Source organism: Nycticebus coucang, chromosome 11 (genome assembly GCF_027406575.1).
Source record: "Nycticebus coucang isolate mNycCou1 chromosome 11, mNycCou1.pri, whole genome shotgun sequence".
In the NCBI taxonomy this organism is placed as follows: Eukaryota; Metazoa; Chordata; class Mammalia; order Primates; family Lorisidae; genus Nycticebus; species Nycticebus coucang.
Genome location: NC_069790.1, coordinates 11458558 through 11474799, shown reverse-complemented (window position 1 = coordinate 11474799; position 16242 = coordinate 11458558).

The following is a 16242-nucleotide window of genomic DNA, read 5'->3' as shown; positions in this document are numbered from 1 at the left end:
ACCACCAGGAGAGGGCCACGACCTCGCTCCACCCCAGGTGCACGTCTTTTTAAGTTTAAGGGCATAGGTGGTGCCTGTGGCTCAAAGGAGTAGGGCGCCAGCCCCATATGCTGGAGGTGGTGGGTTCAAACCCAGCCCCTGTCAAAAACTGCAAAAAAAAAAAAAAGTTTAAGGGCATGGCATGTTAGAAAATGCTGGAGGAGCATTTTTCCCTGTGATTTTGGTTTGGTTGGTTCTATGCCTGTGAACTTGAATGGTGTCAAGCATCTATGTGTTCCTATTTTCGCTCCTGGGGTTACAGAAGAGCCGTGGCTGAAGTGGCCCTTCCACCCCGCCATCCAGCCACCCCAGCAGCTGAAAACAAGGACCATGCAGGTCCTTCCTGCGCTGATGCCCGTCCACAGGGCATAGCGTGGCACAGGTGGAACAGGCCAGGAAGCGCAGAGGGTTTTGTAAGGCAGCTTGCGCCAGGTACTGGATGCCCTGTAGGCTCAGTTATTCAGGGTTTCAGAGGCAAGAAGGAATTTGTAATAAAGATATGCACAGCAGTGCTATTTATAACTGAAAAAAACTGGAAACAACCCAAATCGCCCCCCACAGGGGATTGGCCTGGCAGAAACAACGGAGCCAGTGGATGGAGATGTGGGGCCACGTGACAAGTGAGAAGGGAGAGAACTCAGTGGATACAAGAGCCTCATGCGTGGGGGACGCCAAATATAACGTAGTTTGTACACAACCACCGTAATTATGGAAAGCTACACGCATGGACATACAGGTGTCAGGCGAAAGCAAGCAGAAAATAGCTAAAGCGATTACAGTCAGAGCCAGCATTTCTTGAGTACTTCCTGTGTGCCAGACATGTTATTACCACCAGCTCTTTGCAAATGAGGACACCAGGGCCCTGAGAGGTTAAGTAACTTGCCTGAAGACAAACAGTAGGAAGAGAGCAGGGAGGAGGCTGGCTGGGATCTAGGGCCTATGTTGCCAGCTTTGTGCCCAGATGCCAGCCCCCTCCCTAGGTCCTGATCAGGAATGGGGGTTGCGAGAAAAACAACTGCAAAGGCCACTTTGTTCTAATTGCCCAGGAATCATAAGGACAGAAACAGAGCATGAAGTTCAAAGGGACTTCCCCCAGTAGAGATAATTTCTCCCCTCTGAGTTCTTCCACCTCCCCCACCAAAAATGTTGGCGTGGGTAGTATAGAGTCAGGGGTGGGAGGGGACATGTTTTAAAGCTGCATTTTCTTGGCCAGGCGCAGGGGCTCATGCCCGTAATACCAGCACTTTGAGAGGCCAAGGCAAGAAGATCACTTGAGACTCAGAGTTCAAGAATAGCCTGGGCAATATCTCTACCAAAAAATTTAAAAATTAGCAGAGTGTGGTGGGGACATATACTGTAGTCCCAGCTACTTGGGAAGCTGAGGAAGGAGGATTGCTTGAGCCCAGGAATTCAAGGTTACAGTGAGCTATGATGACACCACTGCACTCTAGCCTGGGCGACAGAATAAGATCCTGTCTCAACAACAACAACAAAATCTGTGTTTTCTTCCTTTGGAGAGTGTCCTGTGTTCTCACTCTGCCCTTCAGGGATTCCACTCAGCTGATTCTGAAGCAGGCAACACCCTCTGAACCCTTTCTTGGAGATGGACTCACCTCAAGTTCAAGGTCTTCCACTCTGACACTCATTACACAATTCCTACGTACCCCCTGGGCCCCAAGAGTCCCTGTAACCTTGGCAGAGCCAGTGGAAGGAGGATGGGGTAGTGGATGGAGCCTAAGGCCCAGAGTGGCGTGGCTCTTGCCTGGCTCCTGCCTGCATCATCCTTTCTTGGTAGTCTCCAAAGAAGCTTAGTGCAAAGTATATGGCTACCCCCACCTCCTTCTTCATATCCTCAGGCTGGGAGGCCACCAGAGCTTGGAGACTCTGATACAGGATGATCACAAGAAGAGGCGACACCCCCTCCCACTCCAAGGCAGCAACAAATGATCCATCCAGTGCTGCAGCCAGGTTGGGCTGAGACCTTGGCCATTTGTTTGCATGGCTTCTCTCTGAATGCTCTTCAGCCCCTGCCCTGGCCAAGCATCCTACACACACCCAGAGGGAGGACTTCAGCGGAGGCCTCCACTGGCCCAGATCCTCACTGTGGCCAGCTGCATGACAGGCAGGTAGACCTGAAGTAGCCCCGATTACAGGTCAGCCTCTAGGCTGAGGTGCCCTCAAGCCACCACAGCTCCCAGGGCCTGGAGGACAAAGATCAGTGGCCACCTCCCACACAGTCAGGTTTCTGGTGCAGTGGCTCTCACCCAGGGCTTCCCCTCAGGATTGTCTCGGGGGGGGGGGGGTCTGGGTGGATCCTGGCCATGGGCTCCCAGGCAGCTCCTGAACACTCAACACCTCCCACTCCCCAGTGCTGCCTCCGCCCCTAGAGAAAAACCGCCTGGGGCCAGACCCAGCTTCTGTTCCACCACACCCTGGAAACAACCTACACAGCGACCTCACCTTTGTGGCTACTACCTGTGCTAACAGCAGTTACCACTTATTGGTAGAGGATGAAAGGGGGGATCCTATCCCTTTGACATAGGATCTCAGAATCTAGATTTGAGGCCCACTGCAAGTGAGATGTGGGTAGTAGGGAGCCAGGGCTGCATGCACACTCCTGTTTTCACATACAGGTGGCAGGACAGAGGGACAATGAAGAGGACCAGGTTTGGAAAGATACCAAATCCCACTGAAGAAGTGTAAATGTCCATTGCCTGCAATATCAGGTGTCTGGATACCCAAATACAGAGACAAATAGATGGCACCGACTGGGGAATCGACAGAAGGAAGGATGAGTGCCAGCCTAGTGAAGTCACCAGGAGGAGAGAAAAGTGTCCGTGCGGGTCTCCAGGGGGTGCAGCATAAAGGAGATGGTCTGAGGAAGGGGTGATTAAAGAGACCAAGGAGGAGTAAGCGGAGCGGTGTGCAAGCTAGGAGAGAAGAGCATCATGGAAGCTGTGCTAAGATGTGTCCAGGTGGAGAAATGCAGTGCTGGGCCAGTAGGTCAAGGAGGATGTTGGAGGATCAAGATGTGCAGGTGAGTGTTACCTCCCACATTAGAAATTACTTGCGAACTGGCCACATTGGGTCATACCTGTAAACCCAGCAACTCAGGAGGCTGAGGCAGGAGGATCATCTGAGGCCAGGAGTTACATACAGGTCAGCCTGGGCAGTATAGCAAGATCCTGTCTTGAAAAAAATGTTACTTGTGACTTCCAGTTCTAGACATTATGGATTAGCTGATACCAGACTAGCCCTCCTGCCATAAGCAATCATGAATCTGGACATGTATGAAGCAACTGTTTTTTTTTTTCTTTTTTTGTAGAGACAGAGTTTCACTTTATTGCCCTCAGTAGAGTGCCGTGGCGTCACACAGCTCACAGCAACCTCCAACTCCTGGGCTTAGGCAATTCTCCTGCCTCAGCCTCCCGAGTAGCTGGGACTACAGGCGCCCGCCACAATGCCCGGCTATTTTTTTGTTGCAGTTTGGCCGGGGCTGGGTTTGAACCCGCCACCCTCGGTATATGGAGCCGGCGCCCTGCTCACTGAGCCACAGGTGCCGCCCATGAAGCAACTGTTTTAAGCAATGGAAAACAGGCAGTTCATAACTTGGATCCCTTAGAAAAGAGAAACCTATGAGGCAAATCCCACAATTGCTCCTTGCTTTCCCATGGACAGTTTTATCACTGTGGCACAGAGTGCAGTTGTCTGGGCAGGGCACAGAGTTCCAGAGCTGAAGAGGTGAAGTTGAAAGTGAGGGACAGTAGACAGCAGCAGGCATGTATGGAGCATAGCATCGGAGAAGAGGGAACCATCAGGCAGCTGTCCCCAGGACTCCACCTGGGGAGCCCTGCGAGTCCTTGGCTGACAATAAGGCTGCACACAGTAAAGGGAAGGATTGAGTCATGCCAAAGTGGTGGATCTTGGGGAACATCTTGGATTTTTCCACAGATCTGCAGTAACAAAATATGAAACCCAGCTAAGCAAGTTCAAGTTCATCCGCCAATAATTGAACTGCCTACTAAAACAAGAATCAACATTCTTCAGAGGAAGGTAACAGAATTTTGAGTTTCACAACATATAAGCCACACTTTCCAGTATTCAATTTTTTCAAAAAAGCACTAGGTATACAAGAAAACAGGAAAATGTGACACCCAGGCAAAGATAAAGCAGTCTATAGAAACAGAAACTAGACCTAAAATGACCCAGATGTTAGATTTAGCAGACTTTAAAGCGACTATTGGGAATATGTTCAAATAATTAAAGGAAGATATGGTCCTAATCAGTGAATTTATAGGAAAGCTCAGCCCCCAAATGGAATATGTATGGAAATATATATATTCACATGTGAATTTTAATACCAAAAAGTAAAATAATTGAAATTTAAAATTTTTAAATTCATTGGAAGGTTTAACAGTAGGTTGGAGATAGTGGAAGAGTCAGTAAACAGGAAGCAGATCAATGGAAATTAACTGGAATATCACAGAGGAAAAAGACTCAAAGAAAATGAACAGACTATGAAATAGTCTCAAAAGGTCTAACACATGTGTAATTGGAGTCGGTGTAATTGGAGTCTTCTAAGGCAAAGGGTGTGGAATTGAGGCAGAATAAATATTCGAAGAAATAATGGCCCAAATTCCCCAAATTTGATGAAAAACACAATTAATATATTCAATATTCTCAATAAACCCAAATCAGGATAAATATAAAAATAATGCCATCAGACACACAAAGTTCTGAAAACCTAAGAAAATTCTAAAAGCAGTCAGAGGGTGAAAAGGACACACTACTTACAGAGGAACGATTCATAGAACTATTACTGACTTCTCACCATAAACAATGGAGGCCAGAAGATAACTGAATAACATCATCAAAGTGATGAAAGAAAAAAAGCTGTCAACAAAAAATATTTGTATTCAGCAAAAATGTCCTTAAAAATAAAGTTGAATAAAAAAATCGTTTTGTCATAATGACATTTGCACTGGATTGTTTACTGCAGTTCAATTTACAATTGCCAAGATGTGAAAACAACCTAAATGTTCATCAACTCAGGAATGGATTAGCAAACTGTGGTATATGTACACTGTGGAATCCTATTCAGCTATAAAAGAGATGGTGACTTTATAGCTTTTGTATTAACCTGGATGGAATTGAAACACATTCTTCATAGTAAAGTATCACACGAATGAAAAAGCAAATATCCAAAGTACTCAATACTAATATGAAGCCAGCACGTCTAATACATGTTCACATAAGAGAAAAACTCAATTCAATTTGAGATGGGGGGAGGGGGAACAAAGGAGGAGGGAGAAGGGAAGAGAAGAGGGGGTTGGAGAAGAGAAGAAGGGATTGGCTCCCACTTAATGGGCACAATGTAAGGGTATATGGCAAACCTCCTGGGTGCAAGACACAACTATAAGAGGGACTCTACCTAACACATGCAAATATTGTAACCTAATTGTTTTTATCCTCACATTAACCTGATAAATAAATGAGAAAACCCATTTTAAAAAAATAAGGTTGAATTAAAGGCATTTAGACAACCAAAAGTGACAGAATTCATTAACAGACAATCTGCAGTACGAAGCATGAACATCCTCCAGGGTAAAGATAAAATGATACCAGATGGAAACTCAAGAGCTACAGGAAGAAATGAAGAGAAGTAGAGAGACCAGCAGACCCCATCTCAGCCATATGATAGAAGTTACCATCACTAGTCCCTGGGACCAATCAGCGCTATGAGCTCCTGGTATGAATGCCGTGAAAAGGCCACAGCATCACCTCTGCACAATTTACGACATCATTAAGGTAATAGGCAAACTGTGAATGGGGGCTGTGGATTAGATGCTGATATTGGATGAAGACTAAGTTTCTGATTGTGTCAGTTGTGTTTATGCACAAGGGCATAAAGGGTTGATGAAGAATGATGTCTTTAACTTGTTATCAAATGATTAAAAAATAATATATTAATCTACATATATACAGAGAGAGAGAGTTATAAGGCAAATGTAGTATACATAATGTTAACAATTGGAACTTGGCTGAAGAAAATATAGGAGCTCTTTGTACTATTTGGCAACTTTTCTGTAAATTTGAGATTACTTCAGAATAAAACAAGCAAAGAAAGGAAACAACTTTGTTAGGGCGTGAAGGAGGAAGAGAGGGCAACAGAACAGAGTAAGGGTGAAAAGGATAATTACTTTAATAATGATTTCTAAACACAGAAAAGTGCATAAATTGCAAGTGTACACACTCCTAAATTCCCACTTTCACTTAGCACCCAATAAAGAAAAAGAACAAGATCCGCACACCTCAGATCCTCCCCCTCCCACAGAGGTAGCTACTGTTGTGACCTCTCCCAATATAGAGTACTCTGACCTGGTTTGGAGGGTTAAATAATTGGGATGATAAAGTAGTGTCTCTTTTGTGTCTGGCCTTTTCCCCTTGAATGTTATATTTGTGATATTCAAGCATGTTTCTGCATGAGCAGCAGCAACTTTTCACTGCTGTATAGTCTTTAGATTGCTCCTTACACTTCCATTTTACCACTGATGGATACGAGGGTGGTCTCCAGTTCTGAGCTGTTGTGAGTAACACTACTATGGGCAACCTTGTCCATGTCCTGGTGAACATGCATGCATTTCTGCTCAGCAAACACCAGAGTGTAATTTCTGTGTCATTTTTAATGGATGCTGCCAAAGTGCTTCAAAGTGTGCCAAGTTACATTCCTACGAGCGCAACAGGCGAGCTTTGGTGGTTCAACAGGCTTGCTAACAACAGCTAGTATAAGATTTTTAGTCATTCAGGTGGGTGGGTAGGGGTATTACTCTGTGGTTTCATTTTCATTTTCCTGATGACTCATGAGGGGCTTGTGAAGATGAGCACCTCCTCATATACTTTTGGGTTGTTTGGATATCCCTTTTTTGTGATACATAATTCATGTCTTTTCCCCATTTTTCTATTGACTTGTTATTTTCTTATTGATTTGTAGTTTTCTTTATATATTCTAAATAGGGGTCCTTTGTCAGAAATATGCATTGCAAATATCTTTTCTCACCCTGCCTTGTCTTTTCGACTTCTTGAGCACTATTAATGGTGTCTGGTTTTTTTTGTTTGTTTGTTTTTTGAGATAGAATTTCAGTATGTCACCCTCGGTGTCATAGCTCACAGCAACCTCAAACTCTTGGGCTCAAGTGATTCTCTTGCCTCAGGCTCCCAAGTTTACAGGCATCCACCACAACACCCAGCTATTTTTTTTTTGTAAGAGACAGGGTCTCGCTCTTGATCAGGCTGGTCTCAAACCCATGAGCTCAGGCCTCTCAGAGTGCTAGGATTACAGGCATGAGCCACCACGCCTGGCCATTAATGGTGTCTTTTCATAAATATAAGTTATTAATTTCAATGTGATCAAATTTCTCAACTTTTTCTTCAATGCCATCTATGCCTTTTCTATCATATTCAAGAAATTACTACCTACTTCCAAGGTCATAAGGATGCTCTCCTATTGTTTTCCTGACAGCTTTATTGTTTGTCCTTCAGATTTAGTTCTACAATCCTTATGAATCAGGGGTGTCTGTGGGCTGTATAGTAGGCATCAAAATTTTCTTTCTATATTCAATCCACTTATTATTATTATAAAAGACCATTCTTTCCCTATTATTTGAAAAAGTGTTAGCTTTGCCATGTGTGGGCCTGTTTCTGGTCTCTGTTCAGTTCCATTGGTCTATTTGTCTATCGTTGACCGCTATTACACTGAATAATTACCATAGCTTCGTAGCAAAGTAAGTCCTTTAGCTTTGTTGTTATTCCTCCTCCCTTCTTCATCCTCCTCCTCTAGCTCCTCTTCCAACTTTTCAATTATCTTACCTATTCTTAGTTCTTTGCAATCTCCCATAGATTTTAGAACCAGCATGTCATTTGTACACACTTATACAACTTCTGATATTGTGTGTGTGTGTGTGTGTGTGTGTGGGTGGGTGGGTGAAGGGGTGTTGCATTAAATCTACAGCTCAGATTCCAGAGAATTGAAATGATTTCAATGGAGTCTCCCAATCCACCAGCACAGTATGTACTCCTGGGCTCAAGCAATCCTCCTACCTCAGCCTCCTGGCTGACTGGGACTACAGGCACCTGCCATGACACCTGGCTGGTGAACTCTAATCCAATCTGGCATATCCTTATAGGAAGAGGAGATTAGGACACACAGACACACAGAGGAAAGACTGTGAGGGCACAACAAGAAAGTGACCGTCTGAAAGCCAAGAGCGAGGTGTCATGAGCTACCCTGTTGCACTTGGTCTTGGACTTCTAGACTCTGTAACTGTGAGAAAGAAAATGAATTTCTATCGTTTAAGCCCCCTAGAGTTTGGCATTTTATTATGGCAGTCCTAGAAAACCTATACAACCAGATAGCTTATGCTAATAATGTGACTTATGATGCGTGCCTGCTTTTGTATGCTTGAGGCCCTAAGCTATGCTATATTATTTGGACCTTGGGGCTGGAGACTGAGTCTCTAAGGTCAATTACGCAGACAATGCATGCTTATGTGACTGATCCCCCATAAAAATCCTGTACATCAAGGCATAGGTGAGCTTCCTTGGTTGGCAGTACTTCATATGTATTATCAGAATTGTTGCTGGTAGTATTAAAAATTCTGCAACTTCACTAGGAGGGGAAATATGGAAGCTTGTGTCTGGTTTCCCCTAGACTTTGTTGATCTGCCTTTTCTCTTAGCTGATTTTAATCTGTAACCTTCTGCTTTAATAAACTGTGATCATGAGTATGATAGCTCTTCTGATTTCTGTAAGTCCTTCTAGTACAGTGTTTTTCAACCTTTTTAAATCTTATGGTACACTTGAATCTATAGTTAAATTCCATGGCACACTTAAATTATGTTCATCCAAAAAAGAGTAAAAGAAGAATATATTTACTGTGCTTTAAATTTTGTTCAAAAATAATTTAATTGGGTGGTGCCTGTGGCTCAGTGGGTAGGTTGCCACTCTCATATTGAGAGTGGCAGGTTCAAACCCGGCCCTGGCCAAAGTGCAACAAAAAAATAGCAGGGCGTTGTAGCAGGCGCCTGTAGTCCCAGCTACTCAGGAGGCTGAGGCAAGAGAATCTCCTAACCCCAGGAGTTGGAGGTTGCTGTGAGCAGTGTGATGCCATGGCACTCTACCAAGAGCAATAAAGTGAGACTCTGTCTCTACAAATAATAATAATAATATATATTATTATTTAATTAATGATCTTTAAAATTTTTTATGGCACACCTAAGATCCTCTCATGGTACACCAGTGACACATGAAGCCTAAGAGTGGTCTTAGGGTCCCATCACATGCATGGTACCTATCTTTTCTATTCCCTTACCTTCAACCTCTCTGCATTCTTTTTTTTTTTTCTTTTGGCCGGGGCTGGGTTTGAACCCGCCACCTCCGGCATATGGGACCAGCGCCCTACTCCTTGAGCCACAGGCGCCGCCCCTCTCTGCATTCTTATATTTAAGATGTATCTCTTCTAGCTACACATATTAATAATTTAATTTTATTTTCATTTGGTCTTAGTCCTTTCTTAGAATATTTAGTACACTTATATTTAATGTACTTCCTGATATATTTTAGTTTATACCTACTGTGTGAGTTTTTTTCTATTTATGACACCTGTTTTAGCTGCTTTTCCTTATTTCTTGCCTTTATTTGGATTATTTTTTATTATTCCATTCTCCCCACCTAATAGCCTGTTAGTGCATTCCTTTACTATTGTTTTATTTTTACTAATCATATACTTTTATATTATTTTAAGGGTGACCCTTGATGACAATATGCCTGAAGAATTGTCTGAATTTATTATTATTATTATTATTATTATTATTATTATTATTGGAAACAGAGTCTCACTTTGTCACCCTTGGTAAAGTGCTGTGGCATAATAGCTCACAACAACCTCAAACTCTTGGGCTCAAGTGATCCTCTTGCCTCAGTTTTTCATTTTTAGTAGAAACAGGATCTCACCCTTGTCAGGCTGGTCTTGAACTCATGAGCTCAAGAGATCCACCCACCTCAGCCTCCCAGAGTGTTAGGATTACAGGCATGAGCCACCACACCACACATTTTTTAAAAATTTTCCTAAAAATATCTTTATTTTACCTTTGCTTTTGAAGAATATTTCTGCTACAGAATTCTATAGAATTTTAGGTTGGCAATTATTTTTTTCCAGCACTTTAAAAATGTTATTTCTTATCTGAGCATGGTGGCTCACACCTGTAATCCTAGCACTCTGGGAGGCTAAGGCAGGTAGATCACTTGAGGTCAGGAGTTTGAGACCAGCCTGAGAAAGAGCAAGACCCTGTCTCTACCAAAAATAGAAAAAGTAAGCCAGGTGTGGTGGCACATCCCTGTAGTCTCAGCTATTCAGAAGTATAAATATTAGTATAAAAGGATTAGTATATTATTATAATTAGTATACTAGCCTCCCTCAGAAGGCTAAGGGAAGAAGAAAGCTTGAGCCCAGGAGTTTGAGGTTGTGGTGAGCTATGACGGTGAGTATGATAATGATACTCTACCAAGAGTAACAGAGCTCTGTCTCAAATAAATAAAATAAAAATAAAATGTTATTTCTTGCCTCTTTAACAATTTTTATTTATTATTTAGAGATAGGGTCTCTCTCTATCACTCAGGCTAGAGTGCAGTGGCATGATCATCACTGCAGCCTTGAACTCCTGGGCTCAAGTGATCCTCCTGTTTCAGCCTCCCAAGTAGTTTAGACTACAGGTTTGTGCCACCACACTCGGTTAGATTTTGTGTTTGTTTTTTTTTTTTTCTTTTAAAGACAGGATCTTATTATGTCAACCAAGATGGTCTCAAACTCCTGGGATCAGGCAATCCTCTTGCTTTGGTCTCCTAGAGGGCTGACATTATAAGTGTGAGCCAACTGCTCTTCGCTTGTGAAAAAGTCTGTGATCAGTCTAATTGTTACTCCTTTGAAGTTATTCCATTTTCTTCTGTCTCCTTTTAAGATTGTCTTTGTATGTACCTTGTTTGGGATTTGTTGTGTATCTTGAATTTGTGGATGGATGACATTCATTTGTTCCTAAAATTATTATACTCTAATATAATGGATAAAGCTTATGCTTCATTATTTTTCTTTTCTCCCCATCTGAGACTCCAGTCATACATATTTTAGAACTTTTCAACATGTTCTTACACTCTTTTCTATACTTTCCATCTTCTAAAAATTTTTTGTGTATCAGTCTTGATATTTTCTGCTCTTCTGTCTTTTGCTAATCCTTTTATACTAATCCTACAAATCTACTTCTATTAATCCTCTCTTGTGTTCCATCTGCTCGTAAACCCATTATTTTATTCTAAATATCGATTATTGGGTTTTCAATTCTAGAACTTATATATTTTTTCTTCAGTGAAATTTTCTATCCTGGGCGGCGCCTGTAGCTCAGTCGGTAAGGCGCCGGCCCCATATGCTGAGGGTGGTGGGTTCAAACCCAGCCCCGGCTGAACTGCAACCAAAAAATAGCCAGGCGTTGTGGTGGGCGCCTGTAGTCCCAGCTACTCGGGAGGCTGAGGCAAGAGAATCGCTTAAGCCCAGGAGTTGGAGGTTGCTGTGAGCTGTGTGAGGCCACGGTACTCTATCGAGGGCCATAAAGTGAGACTCTGTCTCTACAAAAAAAAAAAGAAATTTTCTATCCTTACCATCTAGTTCCTTTAAAACTATTAGTAACAGTTATTTTAAAGTGTGTGTATGATAACTCCAGTATCTCTGTTATCTGGGAATTTTTCTTACTACTTTTTCCTGGTCTGCCTATTAATTTTCAGTTGAATGTTGAACATTGTCCATGTCCTATTGCAGACAGGATTTACCTCATCCTCTGGGGACAACTAGAATGTGAGCAGACTACCTTGATCCAAAGCAATGTGAGGCAGGATTACAGGTGTTACACGCCTCATTTCATTTCATCTTTGGTTCATACCCACTGCTAGGGTGTTGCCCTCCCCAGGGCCAAAGTGAGATCTTGAACTCCCATTTTTGGCTCTTCATAACATGAGAACATTGAAAACTTCACTCAGCTTTTCACTGACTTTCTTAATAGCTTCTTAGCCTCTTGCCTGTGTATTTAATATGTATAAAGGCCTCTGAGGTTGGGGCTTCTACCTTCTTGAGTCTTGGATATCTTGTCAGTTCTATAATTTAATTTTTTCTTCCCTTCTCCATGAAATTGCTGAAAGCTCTGCTGCTTTCTTTGCTTCTTAGCAGTCCTATCTGTATGCTCAGATTTCCAACCTCTCTCTCTAAGGCAGGAATTGGTGAACACTGGAGGGAAAGGGGGTGTGCAGAACAGCTCCATCTCTCCAATTCTCTTCTCTTTGTAAATTTGAATCCTCAAGTACTGGTTGTCTGATGCTGTCTAGTGCCTTCAAACCAATTTTTTTAATTTGCATTTTCTACTTGTTCTCAGTGGAGACAGTGGTCTGCTCTAAGCACTCCATTAACAGCTGGAAATGGAAGCTCAAGGTAGGGTAATTTTATTAATGGCATCGAACTGAATGTGTTTCTACACAGAGTAAAAGGGACACATAAAAATAATTATGACAGCTCCCCCTCAGTGAGCACTTTTTATGTGCCAGTCTTTGTGTTAAGTTGATACACTTGTCTATCACTTGGTTGTTACCACAATCTCATGGGCTGGAGATACTGTATCTATCCCCATTTTACAAGTGTGGAAATGAGGCTTAGAGAAGTTAATTAACTTGTCCAGGTAATCTGTTTATCCCTGGAGCTAAAATGCAAAATGCATAGAAGAATATCTATTTTTTAAAACTATAATTATATATATATAACTAAATTTGTTATTTTAACAAATTTTAAGCACACAATTCAGTGGTATTAAGTGCACTCACAAAGTTGTGCAACCACCACTGCTATATGTTTCTAAAACTTTTTCATTAGCCCAAACAGAAACTCTTGTAGCCATTAAGCAATTATTCCCTATAATCTATTTTCTTTCTGTCTCTGTGAATTTGCCTATTCAAGACTTTTCAAATAAGTGGAATCATACACTATTTGTCCTTTTGTTTCTGGCTTATTTGTCTTAACATGATGTTTTCAAGGTTCACCCATATTGTAGTATGTATCAAACTTTCATTCCTTTTTATGGCTGAATGTTATTTCTTTGAACATGTATATACCCCATTTTGTTCATCCATTCGTTAGTTGGTGGGCATTTGAGTTGTTTCCTACTTTGGGCTATTGAATATGAATAACAGCTACAGTGAATAGCACACAAGGGTCTGCTTAAGTCCTCCTTTTAATTCTTTTGTGTATATACTTAGGAGTGCTAATTCTATATTTACCTTTTGAGCCACAATCAAACTATTTACCATAGCAACTGCTCCACTTTATATCCACCAGCAATGTGTGAGGGTTCCGATTTCTCCACATCCTCACCAACACTTGTTCTTATCTTTTCTTAATTATAGTATATGTCATTGTGGTTTTTGCACTTCCCTATTGAGTGATGATATTGCATATTTTTTCAGTCCAGGTGTGGTGGCTCATGCCTATAATCCTGACATTCTGGGAGGTTGAGGCAGGAGGATGGCCTGAGCTCAGGAGTTGGAGACCAGCCTGAGCAACAGAGGGACCCCGTTTGTACTAAAAATAGAACTAGCTGAGTGTTGTGGTGGGCGCCTGTAGTCCCAGCTACTGGGGAGGCTGAGGCAAGATGATCACTTGAGCTCAGGAGTTTGAGGTTGCTGTGAGCTATGATGATGCCATTGCACTTTACCCACAGAAAGCAAGTGAGACTCTATCCCCCCCAAAATAGTAAGAATATCTTTTCATATGCTTATTGGCCATTTGTATATTTACTTTGGTGAAATGTCTTTTCAAGTTCTTTGACCATATTTTGATTAGATAGTTTGTCTTTTTGTTGTTGAGTTGCAAGAGTTCTTCCCATATTCTGGATATTAATCCTTATCAGACATATGATGTACAAATACTTTCTTCCACTCTGTAGGTTGTATTTTCACTTTCTTGATAATGTCTTTTGATGCACTAAAGTTTTTTATTTTAATAGAGTCCATTTAATCTATTTTTTTCTTTTGTTGCTTGTACTTAGGTGTCATAGCTAAGAAGCCATTGTCAAATCCCATGGCATGAAGATTTACCCCTACATTTTCTTCTAAGAGTTTTATGGGTTTTGCCTTTATATTTATGTTCTTGATCCATTTTGAGTTAGTTTTGGTATATAGAATGAGAAAGGGTCCAAATTTGTTCTTTTGAATAGGCAAAGTCATGGAGGCAGAAAGGATATTAGTGGTTGACAAGGCTTGCGGGTATAGAGCAGGAATAAGAAGCAACTGCTACTGGGTACAGGTTTCTTTTGCAGATGATAAAATTGCCCTAAACTTAGATAGTGATGATGGCTGCATAATTGTTAATATATTAAAAGCACCAAATTGTACATTTTAGAAGGGTAGATTTTATGCTATGTAAATTATACCTCAACAAAGCTGTTATTAAAAACAAACAGAAAGGGCGGCGCCTGTGACTCAAAGGAGTAGGGCGCCAGCCCCATATGCCGAAGGTGGTGGGTTCAAAACCCAACCCTGGCCAAAAACTGAAAAAAAAAACCAGAAAGAACAACTGGAGGCCCACATGAGGGACAGGTCTGGAAGCCCTGCCTTCCTCATCTGGGAGGGGAAACATGCTGCCCAGGAGACTCCGGTGGCTGTGGCTGGGCCCTGCACTGCCAAGGTCATGTTCTAAATTAAATAGCCCAGGCTCAGGATCCCTCTTCTGCCACAGTGTCAAGTCTTAGGTAAAAAAGGGTTTTCTTTTCTTTTTATTGTTTTGGTTTTTGAGACACAGTCTTGTTCTGTCACCCAGGCTGGAGTGCAGTGGTGTATTCAGAGCTCACTGAAATCTCAAACTTTTGGGGCTCACGTGATCTTCTTGCCTCTGTCTCCCAAGGTGCTAGGATTACAGGCATGAGCCACTGCCCTTGACCAATGGAGGATTTTCTTCTGTGAACTTTCCCCCACTTCAGCCCTAGGTCCAGATGTTGCTGCCTGCTCTTTAGTCCTGGCAAATCAATCACGAGAGGTAAATAAGCCACAGGTGGCAGCTCCTGTTCCTGCATCTCCTCTTGGGAGTAGATGGGAGTCCCGATGAAAGGGCAGGAGCACTGGAAACCCCATAGATTCTCAGTGAGGAGCAAAGATGAGGCCCAGGTCCTCTCTGGTGTTTCTTCTGTAGTAGGAATGTTGTGACTCAGCTTGTCCCTGGGCACAGGAAGAGCTGCTAAGGTGTCTTGGGGTAACTTCCCGCTCTGGCCTCCCTGGCAGCCAGGTGAGCCAGGGACTGGGCACAGAGCTCATTTGTCAATGAACTCACCTTAGGAACTCAACTGGATTTGAACATTTGGACCCATGGAGAATTCTTCTGGACCCCAGATTTCACTGGGCTCTTCAAGGGTGGGGGTAGGGGTGGAAAGGTAGAGGGATCAGAAATTCTCTCTCAGAAGAGCACAGCATGGTTTCTGGACATCAGGAATCACAGGAAACCCACCAAATTCCTGCAATTGGAGGGTGGAGGAGCTTGGGGCAGAAGTGTGAGGATCCTTCTGTAGGCACTGTGAGGGAGCAGTGGTGAGGGGACTTTGGTGGCCTTCTTGAGCAGAGGACATCAACAAGAGGGGCCAGAAAGGAAGAGACAGCAGGCCCTGGTGAGGACCACAGCTGGCAGATCCATGTATGGGTCCTCTGGGGACCAAGGCCCTGGGGTACAGCTGGGGGCTGAAGGCAGTCTGACAGGTGCCACTGTGGTGTGGCCCTGGAGTGAGCCCTGGGTGAAAGCTTGGGTCCCTCCCAAGGCCCCAAGGCCCTGAAAACTATCTGACTTCCGGCTACCTCATCAGAGTGGGCCAGGGCCAAGGGAGCAGAGTGCAGGATGCCACAAGGTCACACATGAAAAGATGGCGAGCTCCTGGGTGGCTACACAAGAGCCCATGGCCCTCCTGCCATGGGAGCTCTGAGGGCCCAAGGGCTCTATCCCTGTGTCCCTTCATCTCAGCCACTGGCAGTTCTTCGCCAGGATTCAGCAGCCATCGCAGCTGTAGACCTGTTTTGGAGGGGTTTTAATATTAGTCTTTAATAAGCCCCTGTTTACTGTGACCATGTCACCACAACCCC